The sequence below is a fragment of the Musca domestica genome, unplaced genomic scaffold (assembly GCF_030504385.1).
Source record: "Musca domestica strain aabys unplaced genomic scaffold, Musca_domestica.polishedcontigs.V.1.1 1, whole genome shotgun sequence".
Lineage (NCBI taxonomy): Eukaryota > Metazoa > Arthropoda > Insecta > Diptera > Muscidae > Musca > Musca domestica.
The window spans coordinates 50395775-50408087 of NW_026712114.1; the positions used below are offsets into that span (position 1 = coordinate 50395775).

The window sequence follows — 12313 nt, forward strand, 5'->3', positions numbered from 1 at the left end:
GATATAATAGATGGTGTGGCGCCGTTTTTTTTTTGCGATATCAGAATAACATATTTGTATAATGGATTTTTGGCATGTCGTCGGCCATCTATTTCTTGATCGATACATTAAAAGGTAATATCCAATTTGCCAAATCCTTACAGTTTTATGTCTTTGGGAGAACTCCAGCTTGAGATTTTATGCTCTCTGCAGTAACTTTGCAAGATTTTGAAGACATACACAAGGAAACTAACCTCATTAAGATCAACAAGGTTTCAATATACTGGCTAATACAGTCAACTTTCGGTACAACACTGTAGGGTGAGATAAAAAAAAACTACAACAAAGTCAAACGCCAAAATTTTTATATATTGTTTTTTAAATTTTATTAAATGAAAGCAAAAAATGTCGGAAATAGCCTCAAAATTTAGAATAAGTTAAGATTTGTTCGAATTGGTCACTAGCGCCATTGTACGCTGGAAATGAAGTGAGGGACCGCATTTTGTAACCATTCTTGGGCGGCGCCTGCTGAGTGCCGTGGTGCTGAGTCCTGTTGGAATGTCCAAGATCTGCGGACAAAATGTATGCGTGCCCAAGGCAATAATACACCCTCCAAATATTTTCGCGATAATATTCGGCATTTATTCTGATGCCACGCAATTCTTTAGCTCTTTTGAGTCTATTTTCTTTCTGTTGCGGTGTAAGTTCTTGCTCTTTTTGGAATTTCAATGGCTTTACCCCGAGCTTATTTTCAATATTTGCGTCGCAGATGTGGTATTTTAAAAAGGGAGTGAGTGACTCACTTCCAAATGCTTGCAGGGTATGACCGTTATGGCAATACTAAGCCATGACTTCTATTTTCGTGGACATCCACCACAACGAGCTTTTTTAAAGCTTTTAGACACATATGTTTTTGTTACTCTCTTTTACACACTCTCTCTGCCGTTATGTACACAACAAACTTTTGACAGTTGTCTTAGGTCCTGTCAGCCTGGCAAATTTAAACATACACACAAAACAGCTGAGCCAACTTTTCCCCCGGTTGGGTAAACACACAGATGAAAAGCGCCATTTATATAAAACTATGCTAGTCGAACAAATTCTCAGTCATAGACGGTTCTTTGAAACGAACGGAAGTAAAAGTGGCAAATAAAAACGGTGTTTAAAGTGAAAATAAAAAAGCCAAAAAAATAAAAAAAAAATCCGACGGGTCTTTTATTTGGTGTCTGCCACCAACCACATTCATTCAATACCAACAACAGCAGCAACAACACAAAGGCAAAAAATTCACACACAAACACGGTCGCGCTTGTATGTGTATCCGGGTATCATTGTCTGTGTCGTTCGTTCATTCGGTCCTTCGTATTGGCATTCTTCTTGCCTTTATACGCCAATCTGTGTTAGTGGGTTTTTGAAAACATTGTTCAGTGTTACACAGGTCGAAAGAGAGAAGAGAGTCTGTGTCAGTCAGTGTGTTTCGAATATTTCACTTTCAGTTTGGCTGGTGTCGGTAAGAAATTGTGTTCGTGTTTTTATTAAGGTCCTCTTTTTTCTGCCATCTATGGGTGTGTGTGTGTGTCTGTGTATTTATGAGCCTTTAAAGTAATAAATTATACAAAAAAAAGTAGTGAAACGAAATAATAGAAAAAGTGTCATCCGAAGAAGTAGAAGAAAATGAAAATTGTGATACGACACCGACACAGAGCAATAAATGCATGCATATCTGATATCTTGACATACCGTTAGTAAATGACCAACAACAGCAACAACTATGCCTGCCAATGGTCGTGAAGCTTTTACAGGAAACACAAAATAAAAGTTGTATATCATGCTCATGGCTAGGTACGGCAGGCGGCAAGCCAAGTTGAATGATCTATTAAATGCCAAGGAGGAAATCGCAGTGCTTGTGAAAATGTGCTCTACAAACAAAAAAGTGAAATTGTGTGTGTGTGTGTGTGTCTGTGTTTTTTAAGCGCCATTAAATCTTTATCACCGTAAATGAGGCAAAAGCAATTTTTGTTATCGACCATCCCGCCCATAAAAGTCATAAATAGAATAACCACAACAATTTCAATAAAATAACAAATGATAATAATGTGGAAACATTTTTTAAAAAGAAAATTTTAACATTTTTTCCCTACACTATATTTTTTCTGTTTGCATTTGAATCGAATTTCTGGGAAAAACAAACACTTGTTGTAAAAATACCTCGAGTATAGAATGAAGAATAATATTGCCGCCGTTGTTGTTGGTGTCACACGCCCATAATTAAAATTTACTCTTGCCACGCGGAATATCGAATGTCAGGCCAGGCAATTTAAAAGTCAATATTTCTAAGATAAATTATTTACAATGGTGGCAATTGGAAGATTATATAGATATGTTCGGTTACAGTACTAATAATCAAAAGATGTGCTTTCAAAATTTTTCATTTTTTTCTAATTATTATTTTTTTTTCTTTGGGGAGTCATAAAAAAAAGACAGAAGTCATACGTATAACTAGGAAAGTAGCATCAATTTCGATAACTGATCTAAATCTGCCGGACCGATTTTTTCTTGGGGATAACTCAAATTATCATATAAACCTGCATATTATTTTATTATTATTTTTAAGGTTTTAGCTGCAGTTTGCGCCTAATTTCCACAGGAAATCAGTAAAGAAATCTCATAAAGTGGACGGAGCAGTTATAATTTGGAATCAAAGGGATCTGGTACATGCGAGGTATAACCAACTCTGAAGCGATTTTCACCAAATTTAAAAGTGTCATTTGTACATCTCGTACCAAATAACATTGCTATATAGAGTATGAAAATACTTCGTGGAGGAAAATATTATACTAGTAAGCAAATGCTATAGCCGTGCGGGGACGACCATGTGATACCCTACGACACTATAACACAAATGTTACGTTTGTTTTTTTTTTTTTTATATCAAAGAAAAAAATAAAAATTTGGCGGTTGGCAATGTTAATCATTTAATTTGTTCCAAGTAGATTTGTTTACATCAATTTTTGAATATGATATCTCTCAAATGGCCGCCTCGCCCTTTTTGCTGCATTTTCCATCTTTTTTGCCAACATTTCGGCCGGAATAGCGGCTATTTCTTCACGAATGTTGTCCTTGAGCTCTTCTACGGTCTCTTAACGTAAACCTTTGACTTCAAATATCCCCACAAGAAGAAGTCAGGCGGCGTCAAATCGGGCGAACCCGGTGGCCAGTCCAAATCACCACTTTTAGACATCAAACGGTCCGGAAACAAATTCTTCAGAAAATCGCATTGTGTGCGGTGGAGCGCCACCTTGTTGAAACCAGAACTGCCTCATACGCTTTCGACGAATAATTGGCATCACAAAATTGGTCATCATGCGATAACGCTCCTGATAACGCCGCACCAAACTGTGACTTTTTCGTCAAGAAGAGGCACTTTTTGAATCTCCTGAGGATTTTCAGTGGCGTAAAAACGGCAATTTTGCTTATTTACGGTCCCATTCAATGTGAAATGGGCTTCATCGGACATTATAATTTTGTTCCAAAATTGCTCGTCATCAATTGAATTTTGTACGGGAACAAATGCAAATCAATGCGAATAATCCGTTGTAAAGTGGACCGAGCCATGCCCAACTGCTGAGAACGGCGTTTTGGGGATTTTCATGGGGACCTCTCAACACTGGCTCGTACGGCAGCGATTCTGGTTTTGGAGAAGTAGGACTCTTCGAAGTAAATATTCCATATATGTCCATGTTTCGAAGTAGCGCCCATATAGATTTATCTCCTAATTAAGGTATTTCAAAATTTTTATACCCTACACCACAAGGTGGTCAGGGTATTATGTCTTTGTGCATTTGTTTGTAACAGGCAAAAGGGTCTATCTCCCATAGTTCCTTTTGATGATCTGCGTAGAATCACTTTCTGAGTTGATTTATGCATGTCAGTCCGTCTGTCCGTCCGTCCGTCCGTCCGTCTGTCCATGTATTCTTGTGAACAAAATGCAGGTCGAATTTATTATCCGATTGAGATGAAATTTTGCAAACAACATTTGTTTGGCTCGAGGACGAACCCTATTGAAATTGGAGATAATCGGTAAAAATTTAGATACAGCTCCCATATATATCTTCGTCCGATTTGCTTTTTATTGTGCACCAAACGTATAATATCAGTCCGAATAGTATGGAATTTTGCACATACAACCAAATTAGGCCTGAAAATAAGTACGCCAAATTTTATCGAAATCGGTTCAGATATAGCTATAGCTCCCATATATATTTTTCATCCGATTTGTTATTTTTCTCCTCCGCAGCCGTAATATGCACTCTGTAACAACAATATTTGGTGAAATATATCAAATGCAGCTCAGAAATTCCTTTACTAAATTTTATCGAGATCGGTTCAGATTTGGATATAGCTCCCATATATAACTTCGTCCGATTTACCTTTGATTGTGCACCAAACGTGTAATATTTGCCCAAATGGAATGGAATTTGGCACTTATGACCGAATCGAGTCTAGAAGGTAGTATGCCAAATTTGGTGAAGATCGGTTCAGATATAGCTATAGCTTCCATATATATTATTCATCCGATTTGTTATATTTGTTACCCACAACCGTAATATGCACTCCGTAACAACGATATTCAGGGAAATATATCAAATACAGCTCAGAAATATCTTTTTTTTTATTTTTATCCGATTTCAAATTAGTTTCGCACCAAATGGGCAATACAGGTCCGAATTTAAAAGATACAAATGCTTCGGCACATTTAGTCCTTTGAATTTTAAATTATAATTATAATCATAGCGTGTATGATTGAATTCTCCTATAAAAATTTTAATTATTAAGTGGAGCTCAACTAAATTAGCAAAGTGGTGTAGGGTATCGTAAAATCGGCGCCGCCCGACTTTAGGACTTTCTTTACTGGTTTTTGTTGCAAAATGGTCAGGCTTAATCCTTTTATTGTTGTTTTTATAAATCAAAGTTTGTTTATTAGTGGAGAACGATGGTAATGTTTACCAGGGGGTAAGGCAGGGAATACCTCGGTTTCGGAAAGAGCCACGAATCCTCATCAGTTCCCTTGTTTTTTGTCTGGGATATTCTCCCCCACAATACCTTCTATGAAAAAAAATTTACCAAGTGACGAAATCGTAAGCTCAACAGAAGAGGAACCAAAGAATTAAATAAAACTAAAATTGTTATGGAAAATCTTCTAAATCTTACAACCGCACATATAAACGTTTACATATTTCTCCACTTGTTATGCTTTCGTTCTACCTGAACGAAGAAGCATAACCATATAAGTTGGTTTTGCCTGTTACAACAAAAACCCCTTCGGCAACCATGCCTTGTTATACCCTCCACCATACATAGTATTGAGGGTATATTAAGTTCGTCATTCCATTTGTAACTCATCGAAATAATAATCTTAGACCCAACAACATATATACATTCTTAATCAGCGTAAAATTCTAAGACGATTTAGCCCTGTCCGTCTGTTGTAATCAGGCTACAGTCAAAACGAATTAAGATAGGAAGCTAAAATTGTGCACAGGTCTGTCTTTTGCCTGCAGGCAGGTCAAGTTCGAAGATGGGCTATATCGGTCTACGATATCGTATAGCCCCCATATAACGGTACCCCCGATATTCGGTATTTTGATGATTTTAGCCACATTTTTAAGGGAATTGTCTGAAATTCTACACAAAGAGTTCCTTTTAAGCACTTTATCCATTGAAAGAGAACTGTCTATATAGGTCCACGATTTCGTATACCCACCATATAACGGTACCCCCTGATGTTCAGTATTTTGGGGATTTTATCCACATTTTTCACTCACATTGCCTGAAATTCCACACAAGGAGTTCCTTGTGAGTACTTTACAACCTGAAAGAGAATTGTCTACATAGGTCCACGATATCGTATAGCCCCCATATAACGGTACCCCCGATATTCGGTATGTTGATGATTTTAACCACATTTTTAAATACAATTGTCTGAAATTCTTCACAAGGAGTTCCTTGTGAGCACTTTACCCCCTGAAAGAGAATTGTCTATATAGGTTCACGATATCGTATAGCCTCCAATATAACGGTACCCCCCATATTCGGTATGATGATGATTTAACCACATTTTTCAACGGAATTGTCTGAAATTCCACATAAGGAGTTCCTTGTGAGCACTTTACCTCCTGAAAGAGAATTTTCTATATAAGTCCACGATATCGTATAGCCACCATATAACGGTACCCCCGATATTCGGGGGTATATCTATATAAGTCCACGATATCGTATAGCCACCATATAACGGTACCCCCTGGTATTCAGTATTATGGTGATTTTATCCACATTTGTCACTGTTATTGCCTGAAATTCCACACAAGGAGTTCCTTGTGAGTACTTTACCCTCTGAAAGAGAATTGTCAACATAGGTCCACGATATCGTATAGCCCCCATATAACGGTACCCCCGATATTCGATATTTTAATTATAAAAAATTCTAAGACAATTTAGGCCTGTCCGTCCATCCGTCTGTTGTGTATTGTAATCACGCTAGAATCAAAACGAGTAAAGACAGGTAGTTAACAGATCTGTCTTTTGTCTCCAGGCAGGCCAAGTTCGAAGATGAGATATATCGGTCTACGATATCATAGAGCTCCATATAACGGTATGGATTATTGTAGCCAAAATTTTTAATGAAATAGTCTACGGTACTATAACAGAAAATTGTCTATGCTGGTCCAAGTCTTCGTATAGCCTCCATATATCGTTACCTCTACCAATATGTGGTATTTCTATGATTTTAGCTACATTATTCACTGGATTTTTTCAAGTTTCTTATTGGAATATTGTATTGGCCTGTGCAGATCTACGACTTCGTACGGACCCTCAATACATATAATGGCTATATTCGTTATTTTTAAGATTTGAACAGAATTTTTAACGGATTTTATTTTTTGGAAAACTCCAACTTTGTTCCAAATGGTGGAGGATATTCCAAGTTCGACCCGGCCGAACTTACTTCGTGTTTACTTGTTTTATCCATGAATTAAGTCCAGTAAGATATAACAAAAAATATTTTTTAAACAAGTAAGCAAAGGCTACAGTCGAGCGGGGCCGACCATTGAATACCCTGCAACACTATAATAAACCATACAGTTTATATATGCGGAATACTCGACAGAATTCCACAAGATATTGTGACAAACAAAAAAAGAAAATCGTCAGGTTTCGTTCTCTAATTTTCGAATAATAGCAACTTAAACTAATTTGCTCATTTCCAATTTATTGGTAGATGTTGCACGTAAATGGTCTTCCTAGATCTGGACCCAATATTTCCCAAAGACCTAAAATCTCTCAGAAGTGGCAAAAGATTAACATTTATTATTGGTTTTTGACTGAAACGCATCTATATGAGATACAGACATTTGACTATATTCTTCAACGAAATCAGCGTTAACGAAATAGTCAGAAGTGCGTCTTTCCGGTATTTGTGAATTCTCCAAAAAGTGACTGGAATGGACATTTTCGTATTTTGTCTACAAAAGTTGGCAAACTCCTTCACACATTGAATATTTTTGGATGGTCATCCAAAACTGCTTGGCTTTTGCAATGTGTGGTAACCCCCATTTAAATGTGCATGAGGATCGGGCGATAATTACGACCTGCCGACAATTTTGCAGTTTTTTGGTCCATTTCAACCCCTAAATATATGGCGATCATCTCCAAAAAGAGTAGACTTCTATTCTGACCCTCATCTTATCCCCGATGCGATTTTTTAGACGTTTTTTGTTTCCTGCCAAGAGGCCATTCTGAATTAAAGAGAACTGTCGAAATCAGTTCAGCCGTTCTCGACATATAAGAGATTTTTCAAGCATATCTCCTTTTATAGACATATATATCGCATATATTTTGCTATATATCCGATTTGTTCGATAATAACATCAATGTAAAGGTCAGAAGTAACCTTGTGATGGCTTTGTGATTTCGCCGGGATTTGAAATATTCACGGTTTAATGAAAAATTTTGATTTTTTTCAACACAAAAAATATGGTCTATTTTACCCGCTAAATATTATCCGATGACCACCCAAATTAGTAGGCTTCTTCCCCGCCCTAAACTCTATCTACATGCGAAATTTCGCGTCGATTGGTCTATAATTGCGACCTGTATTGCTACTGCAAAATCCGACATTTTTTCAGTATTTGGTCCATTTCAACCCCAAAACATTTGGCGATCATTTCCAAAAGCAATAAGGTTCTATTCTGGTCCAAGCCCCACCTACATTCTAAATTTCGTGAAGATCGGGCCATAATTGCGACCTGTAGAGTGATTACAAATTAACATGGACAGACGGACGGACGGACATACATAGCTAGATCGACTCAGCTCGGCGAGCTAGGAAGATCCATATATACTTTCCTATGTGGGAAACCAATATTTCGAGGTGTTACATAATTTTTGGCCCAATCAAACTTATAATACCCCCAACACATAGTGTTGTAGGGTATAAAAAAATATCTTAAAGCGGTGGCATCCTGTCGAAATTACAAACACAAATTAAGAATCACAAAAACTAAAACAAGGCGGCGAAGACGACATAACCTTCCGTATGGGTTCGGGTAGTTTCTCCATAATAATATTCTACACCACAAGGTGGTCAGGGTATTATGTCATTGTGCATTTGTTTGTAACAGGCAAAAGGAAACGAGATAGTCCCATAGTTCCTTTTGATGATCTGCATAGAATAACATTCTGAGTCGATTTATGCATGTCCGTCCGTCTGTCCATGTATTTTTGCGAACAAAGTATAGTTGGCATTTATTACCCGATCCAGATGAAATTTTGCACAAATCATTTGTTTGGCCCAAGGACGAACCAAACGTGTAATATCAGTCCGAATAGTATAGAATTTTGCATATACATCCAAATTAGGTCTGAAAATAAGTATGCCAAATTTGATCGAAATCGGTTCATTTATAGCTATAGCTCCAATATATATTGTTCATCCGATTTGTTATATTTGTTACCCACAGCCCACAGCTCAGAAATATCTTTGCCAAATTTTATTGAGATGGGTTCCGATTTGGATATAGCTCCCATATATATCTTTATATGATTTCAAATTAATTTCGCACCAAATGGGCAATACAAGTCCGAATTTAAAAAATACAAATGCTTCGGCATATTTAGTCCTTCGAACTATAAATTACAATTAGAATCATAGCGTGTATGATTGAATTTTCCCATAAAAACTTTTAATTGTTATGTGGAGCTCTACAAAATTAGCAAGGTGCTGTAGGGCAGCATAAAGTCGGCCCGCCCGACTTTAAGACTTTCTTCACTGTTTTTTTTTACAAACTTTTTATCCGAACTACTTGTCAGTTGGTATAAATTAGCCCATATGCCCATGTTTTTGTGTAGCTCGCATATAATTTAAAGAGCGAAAAACCAGACATTTCCAAAATAATTATAACACAGCTCAGAATTATATAGGCAAATATTATTACCTTATTAATATGTATTTAGATTTTCTGAGAAATCTATATTTGGAAGTTATATATTTAAATACGTAGTTACCAGATATATCCTGCAGATGAGGGAAATCACAAATAAACTTTTAGTTGATGAAAACAGAAAAACACACAAAGCTAAACCACGCCAAAAACAAAACACAAATAAGAGAAGAAAAACCAGGAAAAGACAAATAGATCCCAACATGATTTATGTTGACTTCAGCATTTTTATGATCCCCATAATGACAAAGGGGGATTATGTTTTGGGGGTGGACACATTCATTGTTGTCACACATTCAATGGCTGTAGGTTAACTAATGTGTGTGGGAGTTTACCGGCACTCCTCAATGCAAAAAGATTTCGTGTGTGTGTGTGTGAGAGCTTTCTGAATAATCCTGATGTGCCTGGATGGATGTGTAAAAACACACACACAAAGTTTCGATGCCATCAACTTATTTTATGTCCACAAATAAATTGGTAAAGTTTTTTTGTAATTTGATATTGATATTTATTTATATGTTTTGTATTGCGTTAGGTTCGAGGGCTGATGAAAAAAAAAAAACGAGTCGGAAGGAAAAGTTAAAGAATAAATCCGTTTGTTACTCGGAAAAGAAAATTACAAACAGAAAAGCAAATCTCTGATATAAACTGAAGATGCGATCTTAATGTAATAGTTACTTCAATTAAAAACTTATTAATCGAAATTAGTTTCGAATTTAAAGAGGAAATTAATCGACGGACCCATGACCCATTCCAATCGACGAGGCTTGTCCGCAGGCAACATTTTTTGCGTCAATTGAATTTTGTACGGGAACAAATGCAAATCAATGCGAATAATCCGTTGTAAAGTGGACCGAGTCATGCCCAACTGCTGAAAACGGCGTTTTTGGGATGTTCTTGGGAACCTCTCAACACTGGCTCGTACGGCAGCGATATTCTCGGCCGATCGCCTTGGTCGACTTTTATATGGCCTCTTCGGATTAGAAAGAGCCTTACCAGTCAAAACTTTTTCGTATAAACGCTTAATGCTGTTCTTAGAAGGCGCAACTATTTCAGAGCGCTCGCGTGGCGTATATTGGTTAATGGTAAAAATCTGCTTGGACTGACGCTTCAAACGCGGTATGTCATTAAGCTATGTGACATCTCTGTCAAAAGTTATGGCGTTGCCAGATGGGTCCGTCGAATATGGGCAACCCTGTACATATGCGTGATTTCTAGGTAGTTGAAATAAATACTTTTACAAAACAAGTTAAACAAGTAAAAAAGCTGTAATTTCGACCGGGCCGAACTTTGAACACCTTCCACCATTTGGAAAGAATTTCACAAGAAATTTCACAAAAATACAATCCGCTAAAAATTCTGTTAAAATCTTTAAAATACCGAATGTAGCCGTTATATTAGGATCAGATGTGTATCTGCACAGGCAATATTCCATTTTAGGCTGTAGCATCTATTACGAACTTCATATACCAAATTAAAAACAATTCCGGTGAATAATGTCGCCAAAATCATCAAAATATCGAATATCGGGAGGAACCGTTGTATGGGGACTATACGAAGACGTAGCACTGCACAGACAATTTTTTGTCTTAGGCTGTAGTATCCATTATAAACTTAAAATACCAAATTTGAAACAATTCCGGTAAATAATGTTGCTTAAATCACCAAAATACCGAAAAAGGGAGGTACCATTATATGGAGGCTAATCCACAACGTGGACTTACATTTCCCAATTTCAATACCAAAAGTCCTGCAGACATAATATACATTTGAGGAAAATTTTATCAACCTACTTCATTTCGTTCGGAAGCTAGAGTGATTTCCACAGACGGACGGAAATCGCTATATCGACATAGAATTTTATTCTGATGAAGAATATGTATACTTTGTGGGGTCTAAAATATATATTTCGAGGTGTTACAAACGGAATGACAAACTTAAGATACCCTCCATACTATGGTGGATGGTATCGAGACATTAAGTTCGGTCGGCCGAGCGTTTAATATCCTCCACCATTGGTAAAAAAAATATTATACAAAAGTATCTCAGTCCAAATGTGTTCCACTTTAAACTACAAATACCAGCAAGACCGTGCGGATAATGCTTTTTAATTTCAAAAAAAAAAAAAAGCAATAAAGTGGGTGAGGCCGTAAAATGGCGGACATACCAAAACGGGAAAGTCTATATACAATTTTATACTTCAAGGACTGTCATCTACCAAATCTTCTTAAATACCAAATTTGAAACAATTTCGTGGGTAAATGTGACTAGGATCATCAAAATACTGTATATCGGTGTATATCGTTATATTGTGGCTATACAACAACGTGGACCTATACCTACAATATTTCGCCACTGGAGCTTGAGCCCATTATGACTTACAAATACCAATCTTTAAAACAAATCCGTGAAAAAATGTGCCGAAAATCATCAAAATACCAAATGTCGGGAGGTACCGTTATATGGCGGCTATAACCAAACGTGGACTGATTTTCAATACCATCCATCCTAGATACAGTGTAAATTGTGTCAAATTTTGTAGCTCTACGTAATAAAGTGTGGGTTGTATCGTGATTTCAGCAGGCAGTCGGACGGACAGACAGACGGACATCAGTAAATTGCCTTTAATGCAGATCATGTATTTACCTTATGGGTCTACGACGCATATTTAGGGATGTTACAAACGGAATGACAAAGTTAATATTTAATAATAATTAATAATTCAAGGTGGAAAGTATAAATATTCGTAGCCCACAACATCTGGAAAATTGTTTATAAAATCACTCTACAGGTCCACATATCAATATACAACTAAACAGGGTGTGATAAAAAAC

At 36.8% G+C, this 12313-nt stretch overlaps 1 protein-coding gene across 1 annotated transcript in view; it reads left to right on the forward strand.

Annotated features, from left to right (window-relative positions):
- The first annotated feature begins 1029 nt into the window (after window positions 1-1029).
- Window positions 1030-12313, forward strand: part of LOC101891503 (guanylate cyclase soluble subunit beta-1) — a 233847-nt gene continuing 222563 nt past the window's right edge. The window contains exon 1 of the mRNA XM_020039810.2: window positions 1030-1489. The gene's annotated coding sequence lies outside the window, so the exon portion shown is untranslated. The remainder of the gene's footprint in view (window positions 1490-12313) is intronic.